At 39.2% G+C, this 16,827-nt stretch overlaps 1 protein-coding gene across 3 annotated transcripts in view; it reads left to right on the top strand.

Annotated features, from left to right (window-relative positions):
* The window catches only part of SLC8A1 (solute carrier family 8 member A1), a 463,546-nt gene that overhangs the window by 57,039 nt on the left and 389,680 nt on the right, over positions 1-16,827 (top strand). The window lies entirely within an intron of this gene.

The following is a 16,827-nucleotide window of genomic DNA, read 5'->3' as shown; positions in this document are numbered from 1 at the left end:
CAGACTTCCTTGTCCATCACCAACTCTCAGAGCTTCCTCAAATTCATGTCCATTGATTCAATGATGATGTCCATCTAATCCTCTGTCATCCCCTTCTCCTCCTGCCTTCAATCTTTCCCAGAATCAGGGTCTTTTCAAATGAGTCAGTTCTTCGCATCAGATGGCCAAAATATTGAAGCTTCAGCATCAGTCCTTTCAATGAATATTCAGAACTGATTTACTTTAGAAATGACTGGTTTGATCTCCTTGCTGTCCAAGGGACTCTCAAGAGTCTTCTCCAACACTACAGTTCAAAGCATCAATTCTTCGGCACTCAGCTTTCTTTATGGTCCAACTCTCACATCTATATATGACTACTGGAAAAACCATAGCTTTGACTAGATGGACTTTAGTTGGCAAAATAATGTCTCTGCTTTTTAATATGCTGTCCAGGTTGGTCATAACTTTTCTTCCAAGGAGCAAGCGTCTTTCAATTTCATGGCTGCAGTCACCATCTGCAGTGATTTTGGAGCCCAAGAAAATAAAGTCTGTCACAGTTTCATTTCTTTCCCCATCTATTTGCCATGAAGTGATGGAACCAGATGCCGTGATCTTAGTTTTCTGAATGCTGAATTTTAAGCCAGATTTTTCACTCTCCTTTTCATCTTCATCATGAGGCTCTTTAGTTCCTCTTCATTTTCTGCCATAACGGTGGTGTCATCTGCATATCTGAAGTTATTGATATTTTTCCTGGCAATCTTGATTCTAGCTTTGTGCTTCATCCATCCCAGCATTTCGCATGATGTACTCTGCATATAAGTTAAATAAGCAGGGTGAAAATATATAGACTTTTGTGTAGATAAAACTCTCTCCACGAGTTAAGGTCTTATGTTCAAGCCTCAGAATTCATGGCAGGGATCTAAAACCCAAAGCCCCACCTAAATTGCCACAACCAATTTTGACACCTCAATTAAAATGTCAAGGTTGGATTGGGATGGCCTATGGAGAAGGAAATGGCAACCCACTCCAGTGTTCTTGCCTGGAGAATCCCATGGACGGAGAAGCCCGGTAGGCTACAGTCCATGGGGTTGCACAGAGTCGGACATGACTGAAGCAACTTAGCAGCAGCAGCAGCAGCAGCATGCAACCCTTTATTTCTCATCACTTTTCCACATTCATTAAGCATTCTAAACAAGCCAAACTTCATTGCACATCACAGGAAGTAAGTTGGTATCTTACGTCTTGTGGTTTTGCCTGTCACTGTGTCCTCCCACGAGTCTTCCTAGAAAACCTCTGGTGGTCCTTTAAGACTCAGTGGAGCAATCAACTCCTGAAAGCCCTATTTGATATTCTTCTCTTCATTTCCTTCCTCTCTGTGCAGAGCAGACACCCTCTTCTCTCTACATGGCATACACTCAGATCATACCTCCATTCTGCATTTGCTTGCTTGCCCATCTGTCTTTCCCCACCCTCCCCCCACACCTCCTTCATGTCAACTAGAAGCTTCTGTAAGGCAAAGATTTTTTAAATACTTTTATTTATTTATTTATGGCTGTCCTGGGTCTTCAGTGCTGCATGGGCTTTTCTCTAGTTGCAGACAGCGGGAGCTATTCTTCGTTGTAATGGGCAGTCTTCTCACTGTGGTGGCTTCTCTTGTTGCAGGGCACCGACTCTAGGGGCCGTGGGCTTCAGTAACTGAGGTTCCCAGGCTCTAGAGCACAGGCTCACTAGTGTGGCACAGGGGCTTAGGGGCTTAGGGGCTTAGGTGCTCCATGGCATGTGGGATCTTCCAAGATCAAGGATCACCAAACTCGTGTCTCCTGCATAGGCAGGCAGATTCTTTACCGCTGAGCCATCAGAGAAGCCCCAAGGCAAAGATTTTTATTTATTCACTTCTGCCTCTTCACAGACCTAGTTAGGAGGACTATAGTAAAAATTCATAGGTTATATGATTGGATTACAAAACAAACAAAACCAGCATTCCCATTAGAGCTGAGAACTCACTTTCCTTTACCGCTACCCTTGCATACTGAGAGCTGGAGGCCTGGGTCTCCACTAAATCTGCAGTGTTACGGGCAATTTCCAGTCCTCAGGAACCTCACCGTTTTTCCAGTTTGCCTGGAGGGGGTTCCCTACCCTCAGAGAAAAACATCAGTGATGGTGTAAAGCATTCTCAAGATGTGACAGCCACTCTTTCTGAGTCTGATTTCAGAACCTCAGAATCATTCTTTATGCTGTCATTTTTTTCTTTATGTCATTAGCTTCCCACCAGGCACCTCAGGGCTGACCCATGTGAATTCGTCCTGAACCATAATGTACTCCCTACATCATTTATGCCTCACCTCCTTCTAATGACTGCTTTTCTTCACTCATCTGACAACTCCTGCCTTAAAACATACATTTCCCAGCCTGACCCGCACTTTACTTCCCTCTGTAGACTATGATCCAAAGCCCCACCCATGCTCTTTCATTGGCACTGACAATCCACAGTAATGGACAGCCCAGAATACCAGTATCACCTACCCCTCCTTTCTGCTGATTCAGTGACTAGTACATTCTTTTATCAGCTGTGCTTAGAAAATATCATTTTTTATTCAATAATTATAGCTAGTAGAGTTTTGCTATATGACCACACATTAATATCTAATTCTAGAAGAACCAGAATAGGAGATATTATGCTTTAACCCTAAAAGATGCTCAGTGTAATTGGTTTTTCCTTAATCATCCAGAAGGCTTTGGGGACCACATGTTAATTTAAGGACATCATTATGAACATCAATTATTTTCCCATAAATATGAAAAATATTCAGTGAATACAATGTTTCCAGAAAATAACTACTGTGCAATTATCTTGTTGTTTTTTATGGGTTTTGGGGTTGAATACAGCAAACAAATTTGTTTTGAGTTGATAAATATGGGGCTTGTTCATTAGCAAATTTCTTTGTAAATTGTCAGGAGGGATGAGCTTTGAGCGGTTACAAGATCGCTCCTGGTCCGTGACATCTAAAGCCTGCTGTGTCACAGGGTAGGGGCAGTCTAGAAAGTGGGAAAGACCAAAGCAAAGGCGGAATAACTCAAGGTGAAGTCTTAGGTGCAGAATCCAGAAATGGCAAAGCCCCTGTTTTTCTAAATGTTTGTATCTCTTGGCTCCCAGGACATCACAGTCCCCTTGTTGTCCTCTTAAGTCAGTGACTGTTCTAGTTTCCCTCTCTAGGTCCTCCTCTTTTATTCAATCTTTTAATATAGGAGTGCTCTGGCCTCAGTCCTCAGCCCCCTTCTCCTCTTCTTTCTGCTCTCACTTTATTTAACCAGTGCCATGGATTTAATGAACATGCATATGCCAATAATGCCCACATTTTCAATCTTAGGCCACAATACTGAGTTCCAGACTTATAAACTCAACTGAGAGATTCTCATCCCTACTTGACTATCTACTAGGTGTGGCAAACAATACATCCCAAACAAAACTTTTCATGTCTAGCCCCTGGATTCCCTACCTTAGTAAACAGCAGCTATGTTCACCCACTTGCTCAATAGAAAATTTTACTCACCCCTGTTTACTTTCTTTTTCATATAACCCACTTTTGATCCATCAGCTAATCCTGTTGTCTCCACCATCTAAATAGTTCCATAATTGGACCACTGTCCTATTCTTAACATCCTAAAGAAAACCACCAGCACCCCTCTCCCCACTGTCTCCTTGCTTCCATCATGTCCCCAGGCTGATTCTCCCCCTGTGTTCTTGGAGGGAACCTCTTGAAACAGGATACTCTTCTACCCAAAACCTTCCAGTTGCCTCTGGCACTCTTAGAATAAATTGTAACAACTTGTTATGGTCTTCATTTCCTTTCCTCTATCTCTAGAATTTATTCTTTTGGCTCCAGCCACTCTGGCTCCTGCTGTTTTCTCAGATGCAAATAAGCCAAGTTTCTTCTGACCTCAGGGAATCAACATTTTGTATGACCTCTGCCAGGACTGCTTTTTTTTTTTTTTTTTTTCTCCTTAGAAATAGCCTTCTCTGTCACCTTATTCAGGTCTCTGGGCAAATGCTACCTCCTGAGGGGGTCCTTCCCTGACCACCTAACCTAAACTCCTTCTTTTTCATTCTTTAGCCCATAACTCAGAGAAGGCGATGGCACCCCGCTCCATTACTCTTGCCTGGAAAATCCCATGGACAGAGGAGCCTGATAGGCTGCGGTCCATGGGGTCGCTAAGAGTCAGACATGACTGAGCATCTTCACTTTCACTTTTCACTTTCATGCATTGGAGAAGGAAATGGCAACCCACTCCAGTGTTCTTGCCTGGAGAATCCCAGGGACGGGGGAGCCTGGTGGGCTACCGTCTATGGGGTTGCACAGAGTCCGACACGACTGAAGCGACTTAGCAGCAGCAGCAGCTCATAACTTGCTTAACTGTTTTCTCAGCCTTATTACTACCTAATGATACATTATATCTTTGTTTATTTTCACTCTTCCCTAGCTAAAGGCAAGTTTCATAAGGGTAAGACTTATTTTTCTGTCCCTAAATAAATGAATTGGATCCTGTAGTTCTTGAGAATTCAGTCTTTTGGCAAATGCAATCAGGCAAGAGTTTGGACAACAGGGCCAGTTAGTCCTGGGACACTGAAATAGAGTTCGGCTCGAGGTCTCAGGTCCAGAGTTTCCCTGTGTGTGAGTGCATGCCCAGTCGCTTCATTGTATCCAGCTCTTTCCGATCCTATGGATGGTAAACTGCCAGGCTCCTCTGCTCATGGGATTCTCCAGGGAAGAATATTGGAATAGGTTGCCATACCCTCCTCCAGGTAATCTTCCCAACCCAGGGATGGAAGCTGCTTCTCCTGTATTGCAGGCAGATTCTTCACCACTGAGTCAGTGGGGAAAGAGTCTCTATAGGGTCCCTGAGGAAGACCAGTGAAGATAGATTGTTATAAATTGAGTGATAAGAGTAGGGAAAAGTCATGATTTCTGATGCAGAACTTTACACTGTCATAAAAAACTCAAAATGTTCCGAAACTAACCTCAAAATGCTTTAATTAACTTGTAAATAATGTTTTTAATTTCTCATTACTTATTTATTTCCATGCTTTGAAATAGAACAAGAGCTCTTAGAGGTAAAACGAGTCTGAGAATATGTTAAAATTGTTAACTATATTTTGAATAGAAAATTGCTTAGACCAGAGAATTTCCCCCAAGCCCCTTAAAAATTCTGAAGCATCAGAGAATGCTATGTTTGGGAGGAAAACAGAAATTTTAGGAGAACCCACAGTTTGCAGAGTCATCTCAAGGAAGCCCTAAGATTTATTTTGATTTCCTCGTAGTCAGTCATTCTAAGACAACAGTTCTCAAGGAGTGATCTTGGGACCCCTGATCATCTCAGAGACTAGTTCAGGAATCCATTACGTCAGTGCTATTTCCATAATAATATGAAGATGGTGTTAATATTTGCCTTTTCATTCTCATTTTCTCACAAGTGGACATAGCAGTTTTCTAGAGGCTACAGGGTATGTGATATTGCAGCAGACTAAATGGAAAAGCAAAGATGAAAATCCAGCTGTCTTCTCTGAAGTCAAGCTTTAAAAATATTTGCATATATTGGAAACAAGATCATTCTTCTTGCTGAATATTTTTCTTTCAGAAAATGTATTTAGTTTGTTTAAATGTTCATGTTCATATGTAATGGGTATATTTTATTGAATGAGTAAATGTTTAATAAATATTTTTATGAATGAATAACTAAATGTTTAATAAATTCTTACTTTTAATTTCTAATAAAATAAATATCTATAGATAAAACCCCCATAAGCAAAAGCTGTTTTGGATCCTCACTGATTTTTTTTTTTTTTTAAGATTTATTTCGTTAATATATGTATTTACTTTGGCTGTGGTGGGGCTTCATTGCTGTGCATGGCCTTTCTCTAGTTGTGCTGAGCGGGGGCTACTATTCATTGCAGTGCACAGGCTTCTCATTGTTGCAGCTTCTCTTGTTTCGGAGCATGGGTACAGGCTCAGTAGTTGTGGTGCTGGGGTTTAGTTTCTCCGCAGCCTGTGGGATCTTCCCTGAGCAGAAATTGAGCCCATGTCCCCTGCATTGGTGGGTGAGTCTTAACCACTGGACCACCAGGAAAGCCCCTCACTAATTTTTAATAGTCTAATGTGGACCACAAAGTTAGTGTTGCGCTAAGATATTAAACTATCAACAAATAGATCCCTAAGTAAATATTTTATAAATTAAATTTAAGATGATGAGTATATAGTAAAATAAATAGCCCTGATCACTATAGTTAAATATATTTCTCAGGTCTCTGAAAATCATTTATATAAGCTTCACTGGTGGCTCAATAGGTAAAGAATCAGTCTGCAATGCAGGAGACCTGGGTTCGATCCTTGGGTTATGAAGACTCCCTAGAAAGGAAATGGCTACCCACTCCAGTATTTTGCCTGGAAAATCCCATGGACAGAGGAGTCTAGCAGGCTATAGTCCACACTGTCATAAGAATTGGACATGACTTTTTGTTTAAACCACCACATGTATGTATGTATGTATGTATTTGACATCCATTATGTCTTTCTCTTTCCAAAAATGTGTTTAGTGTACATGTAGACAATTGTTTCAGCTTATTTGCACATTCAGATAACTAAAGCTTTACAAACATGAATCCAAATGGTAAGCCATGGAAAACATTAAGGTATAGCATTGTGGCCATTAGCTCAGATTCTCAAACCTAACAACCTAAATTTATTCAACATTTCTATGCTTATATTTCTTTAAAATATGGATAATATTAGTTCCTAAACCAAAGGACTGGTAAGCAGATGAAATAAGTTCATACTCTCACCAACTCCAGGGCCGTGGTAGGGTGGAATGCTTCATATCTATTTTCTAAAAGGAACAATTTTACGAAGATCAGAGATTAAAGATTACCTGGGGTGATGCATGTTAGAACGTCTTTGTTTTTATTCCACAACGTGTAAGTTAAATTTCTGCATGTGAAATGGACATGGTCTTAACATGTGCCAGTCAGAATGTCACCATGCACAGCACTTGGTTTTCATATCACCTTAATTGCTTTGCTTCCATGCCCACATATATGATCCTCCTGGTTTAGATATAGGTCAAGTCTGTTTATAGTCCATCTCAGGCTACTCCTTTACCAAGAAAGAAGAGTGCGCAGTATCATAGACTTGATGCTCTATTGTTTTCATTTGTTAGATGATGCATCACAGCTGGGTAAACATCTTCTAAATGTTTCAAGATTTATATTAAAATTTGGTGTTAAGTTTCGGTTAAGAATAAGTCTTGCCCTATCTTACTAAAGTTATCTGATATTTGTAATTAAAAAAAACAAACCTGTTTCAACTCAATGCAATTGCAGATCATTTCAGATTTCCTGTTAACTTGATTGCCTTGGGGTATATGAATACGGTATTTCCAGACAGATGCCTGAGTTCAGTAACTACTTATTTTAATGAAGGGTGTACTTCCTCTATGTGACTGATGGAGAAAAATTATTTTTAGGCAGAAATAGCAATTCAGTGTGCTTAGCTCACAATTCATTACCATCTCAGTACATAGGATGATGGGGGAAGTAGTCTGTCCCTGTCTAACAGGGGCTGATATTGTGCTGGTGCCATAATAGTTTAGATGTTGATGGATAAGGTCATCTATTCCAGAGATGTGGTGGCAGCAAATTAAATAAGATATTCTCAGTGTGGTTAAGATTTGTCAGATAAGACCTTTCAGGCAGAGAAGAAGTGAATGAGAGTCTTATGGGAATGTAGTGGTCAAGAAGGCAAAAAATAGACGTGAGCAGATATTCCTGGGTTCAAGTCCCAGCTTAGGATTTATTAGCTGTAAACATAGGATTTTCTCTCTCATTTATAAAATAAGGTTATCAATACTTGCATCAGAGGATGGTTCTAAAAATTATACAATATAGTATGTACAGAGGCTCCATGTACCAGAGAACATTAGCACTGGAAAAGGTTTCTGTTTGAGCACTGAACCTTCAATGTAAAGCTGCCTTCAGTCCGGTTCAGTAGAAAATCAGCAATTTCACAGGTGATAAGAAGCATTAAATCTAGACATAAAATTTTAAAAGTTGGCTTGTAGAAATCATAGTATATAAAAACCACTTATCTGTTTATAATCTGCACCATGAGATTTAAGTGTAAGAAGAAACAGTGGTACCTGCTACGCTTAAACAGAAATATTTATTTACAAATTGAAAATTGATTTATCGTTTTTTTAATTAAATAAGTGTCTACCGTTGATTGAAAATGCTTTTTTATTCATAAAATAAATAAAATTAATATTTTATTTATTTTCATGGTTAATTGTGAAACAGATTCATGTATTAATGAAAGTAAGTAGAGAGTTACTCAAATGCTACCATCCAGACATTAATAAACATAAGTAACATTTGAAAGGATAGGTTTCAGAATTTTTCTATGCATTATAAACATATCTGTATCCATTCACATAAAATTATTCATTTTACAAATAAAACATCCAGCTATTTGTAATATGCTTTTAACATAAGATATGTGCATGTCAATAAAGATCAATATTCCATACTGATCTATATATGAATCTTTTTATGTCAACACAGAGCTGTAATTCCATCTTTAATGGCTGCCATGATGATTGTCATGTGTTACACAGTCAATTATTAGACACTTAGATTGTTTGCAATAAGTTTTTGCTACTACAAACAACGCTGTGTCAAATTTCTGTGCATTTATATTTGTACAGACTCTTCAATTATTGTCTGGGGATAAGTTACTTGAAGTAGATTTACTTTGAATAAAGGGCTGCACAATAAAAATAAAAAGGTTGCCAGATTGCCCTCTAGAAAAGCTATTTAGATTTAAACATAAAGGGAAATTTTTAAAGTTTCCATGAAGTATGGAGCTTTAATTAAATTAATGTTATTTAACATTTTTACTTACATCCTGTTTTCTAAAGGAACTACATAGACATGTATATTATTTCAAATAAAAGAAAATAGGGAAGAATGTACACAGGGGCAATTTATTGCAAGTATTAAAACACTGCTCAAATTGAATTTCAGGGTAACCAAAGAGATGATGAGAGGGTAGGGGAGGAATAACAACTTTTCCTCTATACTCTAGGCTCTTGGCTGAGATGCCTGTGATAAGAGGCTGATTAAAAGGTGAAAAGCAAACAGAAGTTTAATAACATGTATATCCTCTGTATACATGGGAGATAGCCAAGAAAACCAAGCAACCTCCTGAAATGGTTCAAGCCACCACCTTAAATGCCTTCTCCGGTGAAAGACTAAAGGAAAATGTGATATCCAGAAGCGGCTTTAAAATAATCAAACCTGGGTCTTCCCTGGTGGCTCCTGCTCAGCCAATGCAGGAGACATGGGTTCGATCCCTGATCTGGGAGGATCCTACATGCAGCAGAGTCACTAAGCCTGTGACCCACCACTACTGAGCCTGTGCTCTAGAGCCAGGGGTGTGCCTCAACTATTGAAACCTGCATGCCCTAGAACCTGTGCGCCAGAGAAGCCACTGCAGTGAGAAACCCCAGCACAGCAATTAGAGAGTAGCCCCTGCTCACCACAACTGGAAGAAAACAGTGAAGACCCAGCGCAGCCAGAAAGAGACAAATGAATAAAATCCTAAACATATAAAAAAAAAAAAAAAAGAAGAAGAAGAATCAAACCTGTAAGGTGGAAGGGAAATCTGTATGCACAAAGCTATTTGTCACTAACCAGTGAGGCTGAAGACAGGTACATGGGAACTGGTTCTACGTCTCCCTGCCCTTTTATGCATATCAGAGATTTACTACAATAAAACATGAAGAATGTGTTTAAATATAGATTATGGCATAAAAAATATTTATGTACACTGGGAATACACAAAATATAGTAGCTCTACTTCAAATAAGAAGAAATTAAAAATAGAAATTATGATAATCCAAAAACCCTTTCTGTTTCAGAAGGAGCAAAGAACCATGTGGAAAGACATGAAAAGTCTTCATAATCAAAATAATTGAGTGCTTGTTGATTTTAAAAATAACTGTTTAGATGACTAGGAAAGAGCCTATTTCTCCAAAATGCAATAACAGTAAATAGTAAAAGAGTACATAAATACCATTTATTTTTTAAAAACTAAGTGCCAATGAAGTTAGTATTATCTCAAAGTTATCTTTCCAGGGAAAATGAATGACTATAGTTTGAACAAAATTTAGAGAATTCCCAGTCATGAAGGGAAAAATCAATAATTACATACCACCTCTCTCAGGCACACTGTGGATCAAATAATGTGAAATAAACTTTGAAACCAGGAGTAAATAGTGAGACTTTATATCATGGAATCTCAATGTTTTAATTGAAGGAAGAGGCAGAGGTCAGTTCTACACTCTCATTTTGTAGATAAACAACATGGATCGAAGAGGCTGAAACAATTTGCTTAATGTTATTCCCATACTCACGGAGAAGGCAATGGCACCCCACTCCAGTACTCTTGCCTGGAAAATCCCATGGATGGGGAGCCTGGAAGGCTGTAGTCCATGGGGTCGCTGAGGGTCGGACACGACTGAGCAACTTCAGTTTCCCTTTTCACTTTCATGCATTGGAGAAGGAAATGGCAACCCACTCCAGTGTTCTAGCCTGGAGAATCTCAGGGACAGGGGAGCCTGGCAGGCTGCCGTCTATGGGGTCGCACAGAGTCAGACATGACTGAAGTGACTTAGCAGCAGCAGCAGCATACCCATACTCAAGAGTAATTAAATTTATTTTTGCACAATCATAAGGTCATATATGAAAAGTCTTAAATCCAATTTTGTTATAAAAAATTATTTTGTGAAGATTATGAATGTGAGAGCCACAAAAACTCAATATCATTTAGTGTAATAGATAAAGATGGTGAACACACATGCTAGTGAATCAAAGTGTTGCAAAAACCACTAATGGGGAAAAATGGTAATTAATCAGGATTTAATTAAAGTGGACAGCATTCTGAAAGGAATAACAAGGACAGAAGTTATTTATGTGAGTGTCATATGCAACGAGATATGTCTTTTTTTTTTTAATTAAGGCAGAAATTGCCTCTGAAAAGAGCAAAAAGGTAGTAAATCATCATTCTGCAGGAGAAAATAGGAGACAAAGACAGCAGCCACCAATGTTTTTAATTAAGAGGAGAAAGATATTTTAGAAAAGTGAAGGAAACAGTTTAGACATTTGTCTTCCCTCCAGCCATACGTAACAGCACTTAGCAACATCACCTCTTGTTTAGGAGGGCAGTGCTACCGTTCGATCTACAGGGTGATGCTCTATAGAGCAAACCCTGTTACATCGAGTTGTTCCTTTAGAAGTGAGGTTGAGTCCATCAATCCCCATCACATTCTCAGCTTTGGACAGGAGACATTTTCAAGGTGGGCAGCTTGGGGTTAACAGTGAGTGGAGTCTTTGGACAGGTGAAAATTGAAGATGAACAATTGAGAAAGCTAAAATATTGAAACTGACCCTCCTGAGGGTCAGATAAGCACCCTAAGGGACAGAATAAACACCATGTTCTAACCAGCTCAGCCTCCAGCCAGCCTTGGGGATCCATTCCACTCCTTTCAGAAGATTTAATTAGCTTCCCTCCTGGTATGCACCAGGTGGTATTTCACTCTCAACTTAATTCACCTTTTAGGACTTGTACCCTGCTTCTTTCTTTCCCTGCATATTCTGTTTTTTGACAACCAACTCCAATAAAGTCTATGATTAATCTCAATACCTAGGCACTATTATATTTAATGCTCTCTTGGGCCATTTAGAAATAATTTAATTATGTCAAGTAATCATAAATAGGTTTCTTAAGGTACATAATATCTGTGAATTAACTTTCTTGCTTTGCCAGGCAAAAGAGCCCACAACAAGATACTGCCCTCAAAATCGTATGTCCCACCCTGCCTGGCAGGGGTAGTAAGGAGTCATAGCATTCAAGGAGCAGGGTGTGATCAACATGTGGACAGTCTTCTAACTGGTTAGTGGTGAGGTCACTGGAAGTCAGCATCATCACCTTCTGGTTCCAACTGGTTTGGGGTATATGTGCTTGTGAGCAGCATACAGTTAACTTCTTCCACCTGGTGAGAGTTTCAGTATCTGCAAAACAGCTCAAAGGACAATACTTTGGCCACCTGATGTGAAGAGCCAACTCCTTGGAAAAGGCCCTGATGCTGGAGAAGATTGAGGGCAGGAGAAGGGGCGACAGAGGATGAGATTGTTGAATAGCATCATTGAATCAATAGACATGAGTTTGAGCAAACTCCAGGAGATGGTGAAGGACAGAGAAGTGTGGTATGCTGCAGTCCATGGGGTCACAAAGAGTTGGACATGATTTGGCAACTGAATAGCAGCAACAGCTGGCCACTCAACTGGATACAATAGCTGCAGAAAAGACCCTTGAATCATTTTCCAAGGAAAGCCTCCAGCGGGGCTCTGGGGAAGCTCTTCCTAAAGAGTGTATATCAGTCCAGAAAATTTTCAGTCCATTTTAGTTATTGAAAGAGCCTCTTGTAATTGACTCATTCCCTTTACTTTTAAATTTCAATCTGATAATCACAATTGATTTAAATTTCTCTCCCAACTTCTGCCCTTGCGTGCCATGGCACCCTGCTTTTGTAAGTCCTAGAGAGTTACAAACTTGAAAAGTTTATCATTCCTTCAGACCCATATTACCCCTTTTATAAAAATACATTGCAGCAACTTTTTAAACATTCTGAAATAAAATTAATTGATACTTTCCTGGTGATCCAGTGGTTGGGACATAGTACTTCCAATGCAGGGGGCATGGGTTCGATCCTTGGTCAGGGAAGTTCTGCATGCTGTGAGGTGTGGCCAAAAATAATTTAATTAATTGAAAAAAATAAGGAAGTATGAAGCACTTCCCAATTCATAACAAATGATAATATAACCTATTTCCTGAATATTTTTTTTTTCAAATTCTACCTACTAACTCTGATATCTGTCAATGTGTCTGCTTATCCGCCCAGTTGTGTCTGACTCTTTGCAACCCCATGGATTGTAGCCCATCAGGTTCCTCTGTCCCTGGGGTTCTCCAAGCAAGAATACTGGAATGGGTTGCCATGCCCTCCTCAATATCTGTCAATATTTTCTAATAAATCAATGTTTTTTTATCTCCTTTCCCCACTAAAGCCCCACTTCAGAGACCACCCCATCCCATTTCTCCCAAGCGGTCTTTCCTCCACTCCAGGAGTACACGATTCAGAAGTAAACTGATACTGGGAAACTTGATACCAGTCTCACTTTTTTACAATTTTTAAAGCAATTTTCTTGGGAGCCTTCTCTCTTGACCTCAAAAAGGAGAAACCAGTTGAATACTATCCTTCTATAACCCATCACAGAATAGCTAGCTTACTGCACATAATCAATAATTTGTTTATATAATACAATGCAGAAATGTTCACAGCAAATAAACAGGTGAAAAGATAGGAGTGTTTTAAAGTCATAAAATACATTGTCTCCACTCCAGAATTGAGCCAGTGCTTTTTTATTCACTTTGGCTATCAACAGTTCTTCTTATCCATAAGTTCATGAAAGTAATTTAGAAAGCATGTCTGGAAGATATGTGGGCATATAAAGAAGGGGACTCTATCAAATAATCTAAAAAGCAAACTAGTAGAGAATTTGAGTATTGATAATCATACAGGTGACCCCTGAGAAGGCACAACAGTGATAAATAAAATCATGTCTAAAACACATGACTTAAGAAGTTAAGTCTCTCCCTTAATACCAAACTTGGGAAGATATGTGTGAGCCAGGAGAGTAGGAAAGTGAAGAGAGTTTAGTACTTACAAAGCTAATTGTTTCATAAGAAACTAAAAGAAGTCCTCAGAATGAACAGGAAAGTTATCTTGATCTTAAGAATGAGATCAAATACCAAACTCTATAGTACCGGACTGCCCTTCCTACGCTGTAGCTCCTGCTCACATCTCTCTCTCCCTCACTTTTTATGCTTCACCCCCACCTCAACCACTCCCACCAACCTACTAACAGTACTAGACTGCTCCTTCTCAACACAGGACCTCTGCACCTGAAGTTTCTTCTGCTCAAGACTACGCTGAATTCACCCTCTTCTGCCCTTAGCCAGTTCCTAGCCATTTTTAGACCTTAACTGACTCTCCTAAGAAAAGGCCAGCTCTCTTTGTTAGAAAGTTGTGTAATTTTGCTACTTCCTTTTTTTCCCAAGATAAAAGCCCCATTTGTTTACATGTTCACTGATGACCCCTTTATGTCTAATTACGCTCTGCTTAATAGTAACTTTAAAATACTCAAATAAATGAGTGAATGAATAATTATAACTGTATGAAAATGCATGTTGCTCCATCGTGTCTGACTCTTTGAGACCCCATGGACTGTACAGTCTATGGAATTCTCCAGGCCTGAATACTGGAGTGGGTAGCCTTCCCCTTCTCCAGGGGATCTTCCCAACCCAGGGATCAGACACAGGCCTCCTGCATTGCAGGTGGATTGTTTACCAGCTGAGCCACAAGGGAAGCCCAAGAATACTGGAGTGGGTAGCCTATCCCTTTTCCAGTGGGTATTCCTGACCCAGGATTTGAACTGGGGTCTCCTGCATTGCAGGCAGATTCTTTACCAACTGAGCTATCAGGGAAGCCCTATCAGGTAAATCCTGGAGTAGGAAATGGCAACGCATTCCAGTATTCTTGCCTGGGAAATCCCATGGGTAGAGGAGCCTGGTAGGCTACAGTCCATGGGGTCACAAAGAGTCAGACCTGACTGAGCCACTGAACAAAGCAGGTAGATACCAAAATTCAAGCCCATGTCTGTAAAATCAAGCTGATATCTGCTCTGATCATAGGACACTGTCTCTCACAGAAAAAGAAGATTCCAAACTTGTCAGAAAATTCATTATGGATTTTTCTGACATTAGTATTTATATATAAATAACTTTTTTAATTTATTCAAATAAATTTACTTAAGTAAATTTATTAAAATAATCAATTTAAATTTATTTAATTATAATTCATACTTAATTAAATGTTTTAAAATTTTACACAAATAACATTTCACCTTAATACAAGGAATGAAGATAAAAAAGCCTATGCTTTCCATTTAAAAGATAAGTCTTAAATATCAAGTGGTATTAGTGATAAATTGACACTAGATTTCCCATAATGACAAATGTACAATTTTCTAGTTTGTGTTAGAGTGGCCTGCAATGCAGGAGACCTGGGATCAATCCCCGGGTTGGGAAGACCCCTTGGAGGAGTGCATGACCACCCAGTCCAGTGTTCTTGCCTGGAGAATCCACATGGACAGAGGAGCCTTGCAGGCTACAGTCCGTGGGGTCACATAGCAAAGAGTCAGACACAAATGAGCAACTAAGCACAGCACAAGGGTGTGTCACAGAGATGTAAGAAACACACACAGAAAATCAAAACAGCTTTATCTTTCTTTTTTTTAATCCAACAAATATCATTGCTTTTAGCAAACAATATTCTTTTGAATATATACAAAATCAAAAGACAAAAAGATTTGATTAAATGTAATGATTCCATTTGGATTCCCTTCACTGATTCTGTATATTTCTAAAATAATATTAAAAGAACCTATAGTTAAGGGAAGCAATAGGCTCTTTATAAAGTCCATACTTCATCAAAATTGGTTCCATTTGGCTTTCACACACAGCAAATTTAAATGTCTGGAGATTTACTCATGGAGAGGCGGTAGAAGCGAGTAGGAGACAGTATCTTTTCACCTGTTCCCTGGTTACAATTAAGCTCTAGCTGTCATACAAACACAACTAGTTATTCTCTGCTTTCTACAACCTGTTTAAAAGACAGCTGCACATCCAGGGGACCTGGCAGTGGGAAGAGTCAATTTAAGGCACAAAGAATAAGAGCGTGCATCATCTGCAGAGGATGTAAACACGATACTAAAACCAACTAGGGGTCCTCTGCTCTTTATCACCCCTGAGCAGCTTCTCAGGGGTGAAGTGCTTCCCTTGCCTGCTGGAGAAGGTGACCCTGCCTCCTACCATGTTAGCAGACCACTTTAAGGAGAGTTTCTAGAATACTAACAGCATTATAGAAGTCAGATGTGTTCCAATTGAAACCATCCATGATGATTCCTCCGAAAATGAAAATTCCATTTTTATTTCTTTTAATACTTGGCTGAGTGGGGGAATGGGACTCTGCCAAAAATTGAGCCACGGCGAAAAGTAACTATTTTTTGCCTTTCTTCTCCAGTCACTGTCTCACTTGGCGTTCTGTGGGCTGTGACTATCTCTTCATGGGTCTCTTTATCCTTGACCACACCCAGTCTTACAGGTCATCCACTTAAGATGCACATTTTTTTTTTTTTTTTTAATGTACCTTCTTAAAGCACTTGTCTGGTTTCAGGACTCACATGCTCAAAAATCTCCAGGGTCTAGTTCTAGCTCTGAGACTAAGTTCCAAAAGGTCATGGGAAGTATGTAATTCAGCTTTTAGTGACCACAGGACTTAGTTCATGCTGCTGAATGGAATAGTTGCTTACTATCTGCTGCCTGAATAATTTAAAAATTCAGTTATCTGCTACTAAGTTTTCTTTAAATGACAGCCCTATAATAAGGCATGTCCCACAAATTTGCATCATTTATTTAACACATACTTACTGATCCTTTCATATGAGTTAGGTAGGCATTTGCAGTGTTGAATAATTTTTCCATCTAAAATCTGTCTTTTCTTGAGCATTATGTACATTCAGAGATACCTTTTTTTTTTTGACAAAAGAAACCAGAAAACCAAAAAATATCTTTTAAGAGCAATAAAATATGAAATTCAGGTGTTCTTTTTAGGCTTCAAATT

The sequence above is a fragment of the Bubalus kerabau genome, chromosome 11 (genome assembly GCF_029407905.1).
Source record: "Bubalus kerabau isolate K-KA32 ecotype Philippines breed swamp buffalo chromosome 11, PCC_UOA_SB_1v2, whole genome shotgun sequence".
Lineage (NCBI taxonomy): Eukaryota > Metazoa > Chordata > Mammalia > Artiodactyla > Bovidae > Bubalus > Bubalus kerabau.
This window is presented reverse-complemented; position numbering and strand designations above follow the sequence as displayed.